Source organism: Rattus norvegicus, chromosome 3 (assembly GCF_021556685.1).
Source record: "Rattus norvegicus strain SHRSP/BbbUtx chromosome 3, alternate assembly SHRSP_T2T, whole genome shotgun sequence".
Taxonomy (NCBI): Eukaryota; Metazoa; Chordata; class Mammalia; order Rodentia; family Muridae; genus Rattus; species Rattus norvegicus.
Window position 1 is genome coordinate 149,272,800 of NC_141536.1, and position 15,609 is coordinate 149,288,408.

General features: G+C 41.5%; 1 protein-coding gene across 7 annotated transcripts in view; it reads right to left on the reverse strand.

The window, feature by feature from the left end:
• Positions 1 to 15,609, reverse strand: part of Zhx3 (zinc fingers and homeoboxes 3) — a 109,016-nt gene that overhangs the window by 60,829 nt on the left and 32,578 nt on the right. For 4 of the 7 annotated variants that reach the window (XR_015683005.1, NM_001047097.2, XM_087652350.1 and 1 more), the window contains 1 exon segment: positions 656 to 771. The exons of 2 other annotated variants lie outside the window; for them this stretch is intronic. The gene's annotated coding sequence lies outside the window, so the exon portion shown is untranslated. 7 annotated transcript variants of the gene reach the window in all.

The window sequence follows — 15,609 nt, forward strand, 5'->3', positions numbered from 1 at the left end:
TATTGTTACTGTTGCTGTTACTTTGTTTTCTTCAACACAGGGCTTCTTTTTTAATTAATTATTTTATTTATTTACCTTCCAGCTCTTCCCCCTTCTTCCCCCCTCCCAGTTCCTTATCCCATCCCCCTCCCCCTTGACTTCAAAAGGGTGTTCTCCCTCCCCTTCCCCCTATTCCCCTCCCTTGGGGCCTCAAGAAACAGGGTTTCTATGTGTACCTCTACTGGCCTGGATCTCACTCTGTAGACCAGGCTGGCCTCAGACTCAGAGATCTGCCTGTCTCTGCCTGCCAAGTGCTGGGATTAAAAATGTAAACCACTGCCCAGTCAAAGTTGAATATTTCAACTATGAATATTTGTTAATAAACTAAAAGATATATGTGCACTGGTGAAATAGCACACAAAAAGAAACGAAAGTTTAGAGAGAAATACTTTCCATGCATTGTTAAGTGTGTAAGCAAGTATGCTGGCATTTGGAGGTGCAGACCAAAGTGACATGTGACTTGTAGCCATGACATCATCATCAGTCACCACTACCACCACCCTACCATGAAAAAAAGAATGTGTAACAATAATAGAACTAAAAATGGCTATCACATTTCAGGCATAACAGACTTTGTACTGGATTCAGCAAGACTTTTGTTAAAATATAGACATACTTCTCGTCGTTGGGAGAAACATTCTTCTCACTTCATCAACCTCTTCAAGGTCCCCTTCTGCAGCCCTGTGGCATCTTTAAGGAGTCACTTGTTGCCTCTCTAGTTGCAATTCAGGCCTGGAAAAGAAGCATCAGCCCATCACCTCACAAGAAAAGAAAGCACATTCTAGGAAGCCTGCTTATCTGGCCTCATTAATCTTTCTTTCCTAGTTCATTCTTAGAGCGCTGCACATATACCAGGCGCTCAGAGGCAAGTGAGGTCATCAAAATGCGCACAGTGATTTACAGCAACTGCAAGTGCTGCTGGGGCACTGATGTGAGCTCTGACCACTTAAAGCTGAGACTGGAGCATATCAACACAGGTCAGTGAGCTCAGCCATCAAATCGAGATGATTCATTAAAGTCTCTTCATCTCCCTCTCTAGCTTCAGGCAGTCTGACAGCAATAATTAGCTGATAAACATGGGGCCTGCAATTTTCAGGATGTGCTAATTTTTTTGTCTGTCTCTGTCTCTGTCTCTCTCTGTCTCTCTGTCTCTCTCTCTCTGTCTCTCTCTCTCTGTCTCTCTCTCTCTCTCTCTCTCTCTCTCTCTCTTTCCATATTCTAGGCCAAGCAACTATTTTTCTTTCTCTTCCTCTCTGATCCTTGCATCCACATCATCCCATCTTCCTACAGGCAGTGTTAGGCCTATGGTAATTCATAGTGAATGAACAAAACAAAGTCTTTTAAACCAAACCACCAAAGATGCTTTATGAGGGCTTCAAATTACTGAGGAAAGACTTAAAAACATAGTGCTCCTGAATTCTATATTCCTTTACCAAAGCGTTCTTCTTAGTTAAAATGCCAACTAGCAGCAAAATGGACCCAAAGTGAGTATACTAGTAGAAGGGCTTGAAATTTCAGATATCCACACCTTGCTACATTAGAGGGTGTCAAGGTTAGGAACGTCTATGAATACAAACAGGTTTGGCCATCACAAATAAATCACTAACAAAGTAGCTACAGTTTATTATCAGCATTCTTTCATCCTTAACACGCACTTATGCCTTCCCCACTGCATCAGCTCCACACGAGGAGCTCTGGTTCCATTAGCACATATGATCCTTACCATGATCTTACTATGCAAATCCTATTGTTCTAATTACCCAATGATGAAACAGAGAAATTTAGTAAATTATTCTAGCCATGCCGAGTGACTGCTTTTGACAGTCAAGCAAATTTAATTTTAATTTTCCAGTATATTAAAGACTCATGCCTATTTCACTTTTGTTTCCCTGGATTTTTTCCCCTAATTTACAATTTATTAAAAACCAATTTATTAAAAACCTAATTTGTGCTTCTCCAACTTTTTCTTATTTTAAAAAAATTATCTTATGAACAGAAGAAAAAATCTGGGGGCAAGAGAGATGGCTCAGTGGTTAAGATCACTGACAACTGGGGTTGGGGATTTAGCTCAGTGGTAGAGCGCTTGCCTAGCAAGCGCAAGGCCCTGGGTTTGGTCCCCAGCTCCAAAAAAAAGAAGAAAACAAAAATCACTGACAACTCTTGCAGAAGCACTGGGTTCAGTTCCCAATATCCATGTGGCAGCTTACGGCCAACTGTAGATCCAGTTCTAAGGGATCTTCTCCTGTGGGTTCCAGGCACATATGGTGCACAGATATACATGCAGGCAAACAAGACATTCACACATACAAAAAATAAGCAATTTTTTTCTGAAAAGAAAGAAAATCTGATGTGGTGGAAATAAGAAGCGATAATTATCATAAACTATTACATTCACTCACCACTGTAATTTATTCTATTTATTCTCGCCATTTTGTTGTTTACCAAATCTCCTCTAACTTTGAAGTCACAAAACAAGCAAGACATTTCTTTCCTCTCCCGTTCACTGGCTGGGACACAATGCTAATAATGTAAGCAGCGAACCAATTGATTCACTGCAGACATTCGAATATTGTGTATTTCATGCTCTAGACTCTTAGCCAGGATGGTGTATTTATGTTGTAAGAAGCATCAGGTATACGAAACAACTAACATACACACATCTGAAAAGACAAGAACCATAAAATACAGCAGTGACTGTGGGCCAAAAGCCATTCGCCTCAGTCATGAAGAAATGCTTCATGACTGACACACATCTACCTCTGTGGGAGAAGCTCTTCTCACCCCCACCTACAGAATGCATCCTTCAAAAACAAAGAGCAGGTGGACAACGAAGAAATGTGTAAGAAGTGTTCACAGGGGCTGCAGAGTAAAACACTTTTACCTGTAGCACAACAGAGCCACCAAAAAAGACAACTACATTGCTTTCCACACATTTTCATAAAATCAAGGATTGCTGCATTCCTGAACAAGACTAAGCTGTTTTAAACAGACTAAATATAGAAACTAATCAATGTCAGACCAGACTATATTTTAAATTATTCATCTAAGGTAGAAGTTTTCCAAAGTTAATCAAATAAAAATGATAAATCAAAACTACAGTCCTTAATTGTTATTATAGGAAGAAACCCACTTGGGACCATCTGTCTATGAGATTAACTGCCCACAGACAAGAGAGAAATGTCCAAATGGAGTAATGCTACAAAATCATGTGGATTCCAACAAGTCACAAGGTAACTATGACAGGAAAGCCATAGTTACTTGTGAGATCACAGAAAGCCTATGATGTCATTTTAATTAAAGCAAAATCTACATAATGTAGTACTCACCATGGACATTTCAGTGGCATTTAGACTATTCCATGGCATTGAGCAACAATTACCTGTACCCATTCACAAAATATTTTCAGCAATTGAAAATTATCTCCTTGTACAAAGCTCAAGTCCAAATGGATCAAAGACCTACACATAAAACCATATACATTCAAACTAACAGAAGAAAAAGTGGGGAAGAACCTTGAACACATGGGCACAACATTTCCTGAACAGAACACCAATAACTTATGCTCTAAGATCAAGAATTGACAAATGGGACCTCATAAAACTGCAAAGCTTCTATAAGGCAAAGGACACTGCAATTAGGACAAAACGGCAACCAACAGATTGGGAAAAGATCTTTACCAATCCTACATCTGATAGAGGGCTAGTATCCAATATATACAAAGAACTCAAGAAGTTAGACTCCAGAGAGCCAAATAACCATATTAAAAATGGGATACAGAGCTAAACAACGAATTCTCAACTGAGGAATATCGAATGGCTGAGAAGTACCTAAAGAAATGTTCAACATCCTTAGTCATCAGGGAAATGCAAATCAAAACAACCCTAAGATTCCACCTCACACTAGTAAGAATGGCTAAGATAAAAAAAGTCAGGTGATAACAGATGCTGGCAAGGATATGGAGAAAGAGGAACACTCCTCCATTGTTGGTGGGATTGCAGACTGGTACAACCATTCTGGAAATCAGTCTGGAGGTTCCTCAGAAAATTGGACATTGAACTGCCTGAGGATCCAGCTATACCTCTCTTGGGCATATACCCAAAAGATGCCCCAACATATAAAAAAGACAGGTGCTCCACTATGTTCATCGCAGCCTTATTTATAATATCCAGAAGCTGGAAAGAACCCAGATGCCCTTCAACAGAGGAATGGATACAGAAAATGTGGTACATCTACACAATGGAATATTACTCAGCTATCAAAAACAATGACTTTATGAAATTCGTAGGCAAATGGTTGGAATTGGAAAATATCATCCTGAGTGAGGTAACCCAATCACAGAAAAACACACATGGTATGCACTCATTGATAAGTGGCTATTAGCCCAAATGCTTGAATTACCCTAGATGCCTAGAACAAATGAAACTCAAGACGGATGATCAAAATGTGAATGCTTCACTCCTTTTTTAAAAGGGGAACAAGAATACCCCAGTTCCATGGGATCTGATCCCCTTTCTGCCGCCATGGGCACCAGACACATGCATTTGATACATGTACAGGTATGCAGGCAAAATGCTCATGTACGAAAAATAATTTTTTAAAAGCTTTGCCTTTATGTTTACTTGGGTATCGTAGGTTTTGCTCTCGTAACTGGGCCTTTGATTCGTTTTGGCTTTAGCATATGGGGTGAATTTGGAGCACAACCTCACTGTTCTACATGAAGATACTGATTCGTCTCTACACCATTTATTGAGAGCATCCTTTCACTACTGAATTGTATTACAGCCTTTTCAAAAAATAGCTGGCAACACTCAAAAGGGTTATTTCTGATTCTCGTTTTTTCTATTTATCTGTACACATACTTTTATGCCAGAATCATACTATTTTATTACCACATCTTTGTAGTGAATTCTGAAACAGACATGCACATCTTCTGACTTCATTCTTCAAGGTCCTCTGACTCTGTGCGAGTGACTGGGATATCAAACCCACACACCAGCTTGTACCACCGGCACTTCAATGCAGACCTTTTTTCTTTTCTTTACATGCCCAGAATAAAATTAATAAGAAAAAGATCATTTCTAAAGCAGACTTTTATTTCTCTGATTAATGTGAAGGGTATGTGTGTGCACGCGTGCTCATGTACTCTGCACCTGGAGTTATAGGCTGTGTTAGCGTCCTGATGTGGGTGCTAGGAGCCAACTCAGGTCTGCATCACACACAGGGGCTCTTAGCCTCTGCGTTCTCTGTTCAACCTAAAGGCTCTTTAAAAAGAATCTTCTTAAAAAATGTTGGCTGAGGGAACCCTGGTGCACTGAAGCTCCCGGAAGGGGCGGCACAGGTCTTCCTGGTTGCTGCCGCTGCAGAGAGCCCCTGGGCAGCACCCCACGAGCGAACTTGAGCCTCGGGACCACAGGTAAGACCAAATTTTCTGCTGCAAGAAAGCTGCCTGGTGAGCTTGGGACACACGGAAGCAGAATTTCTCTAGGACCGGGCACGTTCTGTGTTTACCGGAAGTCCCACACCCGCGGATCCCGGCCCGCAGCAGCTCTCTGCTCCCAGACCCGGTGAGAGAGAGACCCAACCGCCTGGTCAGGTGGGCACTCCTGAGGCTGCAGAGCAGAAGAGACCACCAACACTGCTCACCCCTGCCCACATCCCTGGCCCAAGAGGAAACTGTATAAGGCCTCTGGGCTCCCGTGGGGGAGGGCCCAGGAGCGGCAGGACACCTGCCTGAGACACCGCCTGAACCTGAAAGAAACAGACCGGATAAACAGTTCTCTGCACCCAAATCCCGTGGGAGGGAGAGCTAAACCTTCAGAGAGGCAGACAAGCCTGGGAAACCAGAAGAGACTGCTCCCTGCACACACATCTCGGACGCCAGAGGAAAAAGCCAAAGACCATCTGGAACCCTGGTGCACTGAAGCTCCCGGAAGGGGCGGCACAGGTCTTCCTGGTTGCTGCCGCTGCAGAGAGCCCCTGGGCAGCACCCCACGAGCAAACCTGAGCCTCGGGACCACAGGTAAGACCAAATTTTCTGCTGCAAGAAAGCTGCCTGGTGAACTCAAGACACAGGCCCACAGGAACAGCTGAAGACCTGTAGAGAGGAAAAACTACACGCCCGAAAGCAGAACACTCTGTCCCCATAACTGACTGAAAGAGAGGAAAACAGGTCTACAGCACTCCTGACACACAGGCTTATAGGACAGTCTAGCCACTGTCAGAAATAGCAGAACAAAGTAACACTAGAGATAATCTGATGGCGAGAGGCAAGCGCAGGAACCCAAGCAACAGAAACCAAGACTACATGCCATCATCGGAGCCCAATTCTCCCACCAAAACAAACATGGAATATCCAAACACACCAGAAAAGCAAGATCTAGTTTCAAAATCATATTTGATCATGATGCTGGAGGACTTCAAGAAAGACCTGAACACACTTAGGGAAGCACAGGAAAACATTAATAAACAAGTAAAAGCCTACAGAGAGGAATCGCAAAAATCCCTGAAAGAATTCCAGGAAAACACAATCAAACAGTTGAAGGAATTAAAAATGGAAATAGAAGCAATCAAGAAAGAACACATGGAAACAACCCTGGATATAGAAAACCAAAAGAAGAGACAAGGAGCTGTAGATACAAGCTTCACCAACAGAATACAAGAGATGGAAGAGAGAATCTCAGGAGCAGAAGATTCCATAGAAATCATTGACTCAACTGTCAAAGATAATGTAAAGCGGAAAAAGCTACTGGTCCAAAACTTACAGGAAATCCAGGACTCAATGAGAAGATCAAACCTAAGGATAATAGGTATAGAAGAGAGTGAAGACTCCCAGCTCAAAGGACCAGTAAATATCTTCAACAAAATCATAGAAGAAAACTTCCCTAACCTAAAAAAAGAGATACCCATAGACATACAAGAAGCCTACAGAACTCCAAATAGATTGGACCAGAAAAGAAACACCTCCCGTCACATAATTGTCAAAACACCAAACGCACAAAATAAAGAAAGAATATTAAAAGCAGTAAGGGAAAAAGGTCAAGTAACATATAAAGGGAGACCTATCAGAATCACACCAGACTTCTCGCCAGAAACTATGAAGGCCAGAAGATCCTGGACTGATGTCATACAGACCCTAAGAGAACACAAATGCCAGCCCAGATTACTGTATCCAGCAAAACTCTCAATTAACATTGATGGAGAAACCAAGATATTCCATGACAAAACCAAATTTACACAATATCTTTCTACAAATCCAGCACTACAAAGGATAATAAATGGTAAAGCCCAACATAAGGAGGCAAGCTATACCCTAGAAGAAGCAAGAAACTAATCGTCTTGGCAACAAAACAAAGAGAATGAAAGCACACAAACATAACCTCACATCCAAATATGAATATAACGGGAAGCAATAATCACTATTCCTTAATATCTCTCAATATCAATGGCCTCAACTCCCCAATAAAAAGACATAGATTAACAAACTGGATACGCAACGAGGACCCTGCATTCTGCTGCCTACAGGAAACACACCTCAGAGACAAAGACAGACACTACCTCAGAGTGAAAGGCTGGAAAACAACTTTCCAAGCAAATGGTCAGAAGAAGCAAGCTGGAGTAGCCATTCTAATATCAAATAAAATCAATTTCCAACTAAAAGTCATCAAAAAAGATAAGGAAGGACACTTCATATTCATCAAAGGAAAAATCAACCAAGATGAACTCTCAATCCTAAATATCTATGCCCCAAGTACAAGGGCACCTACATACGTAAAAGAAACCTTACTAAAGCTCAAAACACACATTGCACCTCACACAATAATAGTGGGAGATTTCAACACCCCACTCTCATCAATGGACAGATCATGGAAACAGAAATTAAACAGTGATGTAGACAGACTAAGAGAAGTCATGAGCCAAATGGACTTAACGGATATTTATAGAACATTCTATCCTAAAGCAAAAGGATATACCTTCTTCTCAGCTCCTCATGGTACTTTCTCCAAAATTGACCATATAATTGGTCAAAAAACGGGCCTCAACAGGTACAGAAAGATAGAAATAATCCCATGCGTGCTATCGGACCACCACGGCCTAAAACTGGTCTTCAATAACAGTAAGGGAAGAATGCCCACATATACGTGGAAATTGAACAATGCTCTACTCAATGATAACCTGGTCAAGGAAGAAATAAAGAAAGAAATTAAAAACTTTTTAGAATTTAATGAAAATGAAGATACAACATACTCAAACTTATGGGACACAATGAAAGCTGTGCTAAGAGGAAAACTCATAGCGCTGAGTGCCTGCAGAAAGAAACAGGAAAGAGCATATGTCAGCAGCTTGACAGCACACCTAAAAGCTCTAGAACAAAAAGAAGCAAATACACCCAGGAGGAGTAGAAGGCAGGAAATAATCAAACTCAGAGCTGAAATCAACCAAGTAGAAACAAAAAGGACCATAGAAAGAATCAACAGAACCAAAAGTTGGTTCTTTGAGAAAATCAACAAGATAGATAAACCCTTAGCCAGACTAACGAGAGGACACAGAGAGTGTGTCCAAATTAACAAAATCAGAAATGAAAAGGGAGACATAACTACAGATTCGGAGGAAATTCAAAAAATCATCAGATCTTACTATAAAAACCTATATTCAACAAAATTTGAAAATCTTCAGGAAATGCACAATTTCCTAGACAGATACCAGGTATCAAAGTTAAATCAGGAACAGATAAACCAGTTAAACAACCCCATAACTCCTAAGGAAATAGAAGCATTCATTAAAGGTCTCCCAACCAAAAAGAGCCCAGGTCCAGACGGGTTTAGTGCAGAATTCTATCAAACCTTCATAGAAGACCTCATACCAATATTATCCAAACTATTCCACAAAATTGAAACAGATGGAGCCCTACCGAATTCCTTCTACGAAGCCACAATTACTCTTATACCTAAACCACACAAAGACACAACAAAGAAAGAGAACTTCAGACCAATTTCCCTTATGAATATCGACGCAAAAATACTCAATAAAATTCTGGCAAACCGAATTCAAGAGCACATCAAAACAATCATCCACCATGATCAAGTAGGCTTCATCCCAGGCATGCAGGGATTGTTTAATATACGGAAAACCATCAACGTGATCCATTATATAAACAAACTGAAAGAACAGAACCACATGATCATTTCATTAGATGCTGAGAAAGCATTTGACAAAATTCAACACCCCTTCATGATAAAAGTCCTGGAAAGAATAGGAATTCAAGGCCCATACCTAAACATAGTAAAAGCCATATACAGCAAACCAGTTGCTAACATTAAACTAAATGGAGAGAAACTTGAAGCAATCCCACTAAAATCAGGGACTAGACAAGGCTGCCCACTCTCTCCCTACTTATTCAATATAGTTCTTGAAGTTCTAGCCAGAGCAATCAGACAACAAAAGGAGATCAAAGGGATACAGATCGGAAAAGAAGAGGTCAAAATATCACTATTTGCAGATGACATGATAGTATATTTAAGTGATCCCAAAAGTTCCACCAGAGAACTACTAAAGCTGATAAACAACTTCAGCAAAGTGGCTGGGTATAAAATTAACTCAAATAAATCAGTTGCCTTCCTCTATACAAAAGAGAAACAAGCCGAGAAAGAAATTAGGGAAACGACACCCTTCATAATAGACCCAAATAATATAAAGTACCTCGGTGTGACTTTAACCAAGCAAGTAAAAGATCTGTACAATAAGAACTTCAAGACACTGAGGAAAGAAATTGAAGAAGACCTCAGAAGATGGAAAGATCTCCCATGCTCATGGATTGGCAGGATTAATATGGTAAAAATGGCCATTTTACCAAAAGCAATCTACACATTCAATGTAATCCCCATCAAAATACCAATCCAATTCTTCAACGAGTTAGACAGAACAATTTGCAAATTCATCTGGAATAACAAAAAACCCAGGATAGCTAAAGCTATCCTCAACAATAAAAGGACTTCAGGGGGAATCACTATCCCTGAACTCAAGCAGTATTACAGAGCAATAGTGATAAAAACTGCATGGTATTGGTACAGAGACAGACAGATAGACCAATGGAATAGAATTGAAGACCCAGAAATGAACCCACACACCTATGGTCACTTGATTTTTGACAAAGGAGCCAAAACCATCCAATGGAAAAAAGATAGCATTTTCAGCAAATGGTGCTGGTTCAACTGGAGGTCAACATGTAGAAGAATGCAGATCGATCCATGCTTATCACCCTGTACAAAGCTTAAGTCCAAGTGGATCAAGGACCTCCACATCAAACCAGACACACTCAAACTAATAGAAGAAAAACTAGGGAAGCATCTGGAACACATGGGCACTGGAAAAAATTTCCTGAACAAAACACCAATGGCTTATGCTCTAAGATCAAGAATTGACAAATGGGATCTCATAAAACTGCAAAGCTTCTGTAAGGCAAAGGACACTGTGGTTAGGACAAAACGGCAACCAACAGATTGGGAAAAGATCTTTACCAATCCTACAACAGATAGAGGCCTTATATCCAAAATATACAAAGAACTCAAGAAGTTAGACCGCAGGGAAACAAATAACCCTATTAAAAAATGGGATTCAGAGCTAAACAAAGAATTCACAGCTGAGGAATGCCGAATGGCTGAGAAACACCTAAAGAAATGTTCAACATCTTTAGTCATAAGGGAAATGCAAATCAAAACAACCCTGAGATTTCACCTCACACCAGTGCGATTGGCTAAGATCAAAAACTCAGGTGACAGCAGATGCTGGCGAGGATGTGGAGAAAGAGGAACACTCCTCCATTGTTGGTGGGATTGCAGACTGGTAAAACCATTCTGGAAATCAGTCTGGAGGTTCCTCAGAAAATTGGACATTGAACTGCCTGAGGATCCAGCTATACCTCTCTTGGGCATATACCCAAAAGATGCCTCAACATATAAAAGAGACACGTGCTCCACTATGTTCATCGCAGCCTTATTTATAATAGCCAGAAACTGGAAAGAACCCAGATGCCCTTCAACAGAGGAATGGATACAGAAAATGTGGTACATCTACACAATGGAATATTACTCAGCTATCAAAAACAACGAGTTTATGAAATTCGTAGGCAAATGGTTGGAACTGGAAAATATCATCCTGAGTGAGCTAACCCAATCACAGAAAGACATACATGGTATGCACTCATTGATAAGTGGCTATTAGCCCAAATGCTTGAATTACCCTAGATCCCTAGAACAAACGAAACTCAAGACGGATGATCAAAATGTGAATGCTTCACTCCTTCTTTAAATGAGGAAAAAGAATACCCTTGGCAGGGAAGGGAGAGGCAAAGATTAAAACAGAGACTGAAGGAACACCCATTCAGAGCCTGCCCCACATGTGGCCCATACATATACAGCCACCCAATTAGACAAGATGGATGAAGCAAAGAAGTGCAGACCAACAGGAGCCGGATGTAGATCGCTCCTGAGAGACACAGCCAGAATACAGCAAATATAGAGGCGAATGCCAGCAGCAAACCACTGAACTGAGAATAGGTCCCCTATTGAAGGAATCAGAGAAAGAACTGGAAGAGCTTGAAGGGGCTCGAGATCCCAAAAGTACAACAATGCCAAGCAACCAGAGCTTCCAGGGACTAAGCCACTACCTAAAGACTATACATGGACTGACCCTGGACTCTGACCCCATAGGTAGCAATGAATATCCTAGTAAGAGCACCAGTGGAAGGGTAAGCCCTGGGTCCTGCTAAGACTGAACCCCCAGTGAACTAGTCTATGGGGGGAGGGCGGCAATGGGGGGAGGGTTGGGAGGGGAACACCCATAAGGAAGGGGAGGGGGGAGGGGGATGTTTGCCCGGAAACCGGGAAAGGGAATAACACTCGAAATGTATATAAGAAATACTCAAGTTAATAAAAAAAAAAAATGTTGGCTGAGGTACCTGAGAAAACAGTCATTTGATGTTACAGATAGTCCTTGGACTGGACAAAATCTGTTTCTTGCTTTCGCATCAAAATTTAAAGTGAAAAAGATGTGGTAACATAGGAAAAAAATAACTACAGTGCTTTCTAAGACTAGCCACTTCCAGGAAATTGTATAGTCCCCAAAAGTACAAGTCATTTGAGACTGGAAGATTGAGTTTATGAAGCAAGGGACTGCTGCTGCACCTGTGTGCGCTGTCAATTTCTCAGAGGCTCCTGAACCAGAAAGCCCTCCTGACAAAGTAGGTGGAAAAGGCTCTCTGTTTGGCCCTGCCTCCAGGACAGCCACAGTCATACTCTCTGTAGCAGTGCTTTCTTTCTTTTTAAAAAAAATTTTTTTATTTTAATTTACATGAGTACACTGTAGCTGTCTTCAGACACACCAGAAGAGGGCATTGAATCCCATTACAGATGGTTGTGAGCCACCATGTGGGTGCTGGGAATTGAACTCAGGACCCCTGGAAGGGCAGTCAGTGCTCTTAACCGCTGAGCCATGTCTCTAGCCAGTGTTTTCAACAAGATAACTTAATTGCACCTTGCCCTGCTCCACACTCCTCTACTCTAACTGCATACAGTTCACCTGAACTTAATGTCAAGACTCAGGAACAGGTGGGCACAGGCTTTTGCATATATTTATGCAAGTATGTGTGTCTGTGCATGTGTATGCACACATGGAGTTACAAGCTCTTATGAAACAAGCCAGGGGCAGACTTAGTTCACTCTAGTCTGTCAGAGAGACAGCCTTGGTTCTCAAACCCCCCAGCTCAGAATCTCTACTCTGACGTAGCACAAAGTACCCAAGCACAGGACAATTGAATTACGTCAATTACACAAGGCTGTGGTTTTCATTTTCAGGAGTCAAGAGGAGGATCTTATTTCACTTCTGCTGGAAAGGTAGACAAGGGCTGCCCAGCAAGGGTTTGAAGCACTAGTGCTCCTCAACCCTGAAGACTAAAGCAGAAGGGAGCCAGACCAGGCAATCAGGGACACTTGCTGCAGAGCTGGCTCGGGAATAACTCTAGGATTGTGACAACTGCTGTGATCTGATTAAATGCACAGGCTTGTCCATTGGATGGTAAATGGAATAGCCTCTTAAAACTTAGCCCTTCCCTTTCTTCTTCCTCCTTTGCTTTTTCTCTTTTCTTTTTTTGTAAATGGAGTTTCTCACTGATTTGAAGACTGCTATTTGGTGTTTAATAGCTGAATTGCTGATGTGGCCATCTGCAACTTCAGTTTTGTTCTCTGCTCTCTGTGGTGGTCCTTGTTATAAGTGTCTGAAAGCCAACCCTTATTGCAAGGCAAATGCTAGGTTTGCAAGCCTCACCAGACAGGAAAAGGGAAACAGACGGCATACTGAGATTTGTGAAACAGCTACCGACCGATAAGCCTCAATTTTAAAGTAGCCAGTATGTGGTCAGCCAACAGGAGAATGGATAGACTGGAAAGTATGCAGTGGAACACTACTGAGCAATAAAAAACAATATTTACCTGATGTATCACAGACTGAACTTATTGAACAAATGAATCTTAGACATAAAAGGAAATATATAATTCTGGTTTATAAACCAGAATTTTAGGGAAACCAAGTAATCTCTGATGGTAAAACAAAAAATTACAAGAGAGATTACATCTGAATGACAGTGAGAGCACAAACGCTCTTTTCAAGTTGACAAGAACATTCTGTGAGAGAGCCTGGAGCTGATTACCCTTCTCAAAACTGCAGGTAAAATCTGCATGCTTCTCCAGGTGGTAGTGGTGCATAGTCCTGACCCCGCAAAGGCAGAGACAAGTGGAACTCTGTGTGTTCGAGGCTAGTCTGGTATATAGAGTGAATTCCAGGACAGACAGACAGACCTACACAGAAAAACCCTGTTTGTTTTTTAATCTGCATGTTTTATCTATGTAAATTACACCTCAACTATTAAAAATGTTAAAGTTCGGGGCTGGGGATTTAGCTCAGTGGTAGAGCGCTTACCTAGGAAGCGCAAGGCCCTGGGTTCGGTCCCCAGCTCCGAAAAAAAAAACCAAAAAAAAAAAAAAATGTTAAAGTTCAAAGGCCTTTTTAAAAAAACAACACAGGCAGTTTTGTATCATTACTATGTGGTAACGTTCTGAGTTAGAGGTAAGATGTTTGACAACTGTGTATTCATCTGTCTTTAAGGCCAATAGGGCGGCTTGATGGATGAGAAAGCATTTGCCACCAAGCCCAACAACCTGAGGTTAGTTTCTAGGACTCACATACTAGAAATAAGAACTGACTTCTGAAAGCTGACTTCTGACTTCTACATGCAAGTACGCATACAAACACACACACAATAAATGTAGTTAAAATTCAAATACATGGGGCTGTAGAGTTGGATCAGTAGTTAAGAGTGCTTGCTGTTACTGAAAAGGTCACGGTTCAATTCCCAGCCCCCACATGGAGGCTCATCACTTCCTCAGGCACTTGGCATACATGTGATACCCAGACATACATGGAAGCAAAACACTCATTTACATAAAATAATAACAACAAATCTAAAAAATACCTAAGTGAAACAGTGATGTATTGTGTGTGTGTGTGATATGCATGAGTGTGCACTTGCAGAGGCCAGGGATTAATAAACATCAGGTTTCTCTGTCTCTACCCACCTTGCTTTTGAGACCGTTTCTCTTACTGAACCCAAGACTCCGCTGTTTCATCTGAACTGGCTAGACAGAGCTCCAGGTAGCCACCTGCTCCAACAACGCCTCCAGCACGGACGTTACAGGTGAGCACCACAGCACTCAGCCTTTATATGACTCCTGTGAGTCTAAATTCAGGTTTTCATTATTGTGCAATCACTATACCCACTGAGCCATCTCCCCAGCTGTGGTGGTGTGAATATGCTTGGCCCAGAGAGTGGCACTATTAGGAGGTGTGGCCTTGTTGGAGGAAGTGTATCACTTTGAGGTGGGCTTTGAGACCCCCTTCTTCAAACGCCTGGAAGCCAGTCGTCCCCTGGCTGCCTTCTGATCAAGATTTGGAACACTCAGCTCTTTCTCTAGCACCATGCCTGCCTGAATGCCACCATGCTTCCCACCTTAATGACAATGAACTGAACTTCTGAACCTGTAAGCCAGCCCCAATTAAATGTTGTCCTTTTTAAGAGTTGCCTTGGTCACAGTGTCTGTTCACAGCAGTGGAAACCCTAAGGCACCAGTCTTCACTTAATAAATTCTAATTACATGGATATTTCTATCAAGTTTTTCTTACTCTAAACACCCCTCTCCAAGTCAAATAGTTTAGGTATATTGAAAGTATAAAGTATAGTATCAAGGTAAGACATATGTAAAAATAAAGTAGATTATAAAGTCATGTATACTCCTTATGGCAAACTGGGAAATTACAGAAGCTTGAAGACTATGGAAGAGCACTCTGTGGTTGTCAATTTTGACCGACTGGCTGGAGAAATATCTAGATAGGTAAAAGCACATCTCCAGGTATTTCCAAAAGCAGTTATATCACTGGGGACTACTACTTGGTATTTATAGTATGGTTACAGAAATTAAGTGAAGAGGAGGAGGAAGGGGGAGAAAAGGAGGATGAAATTGCCCT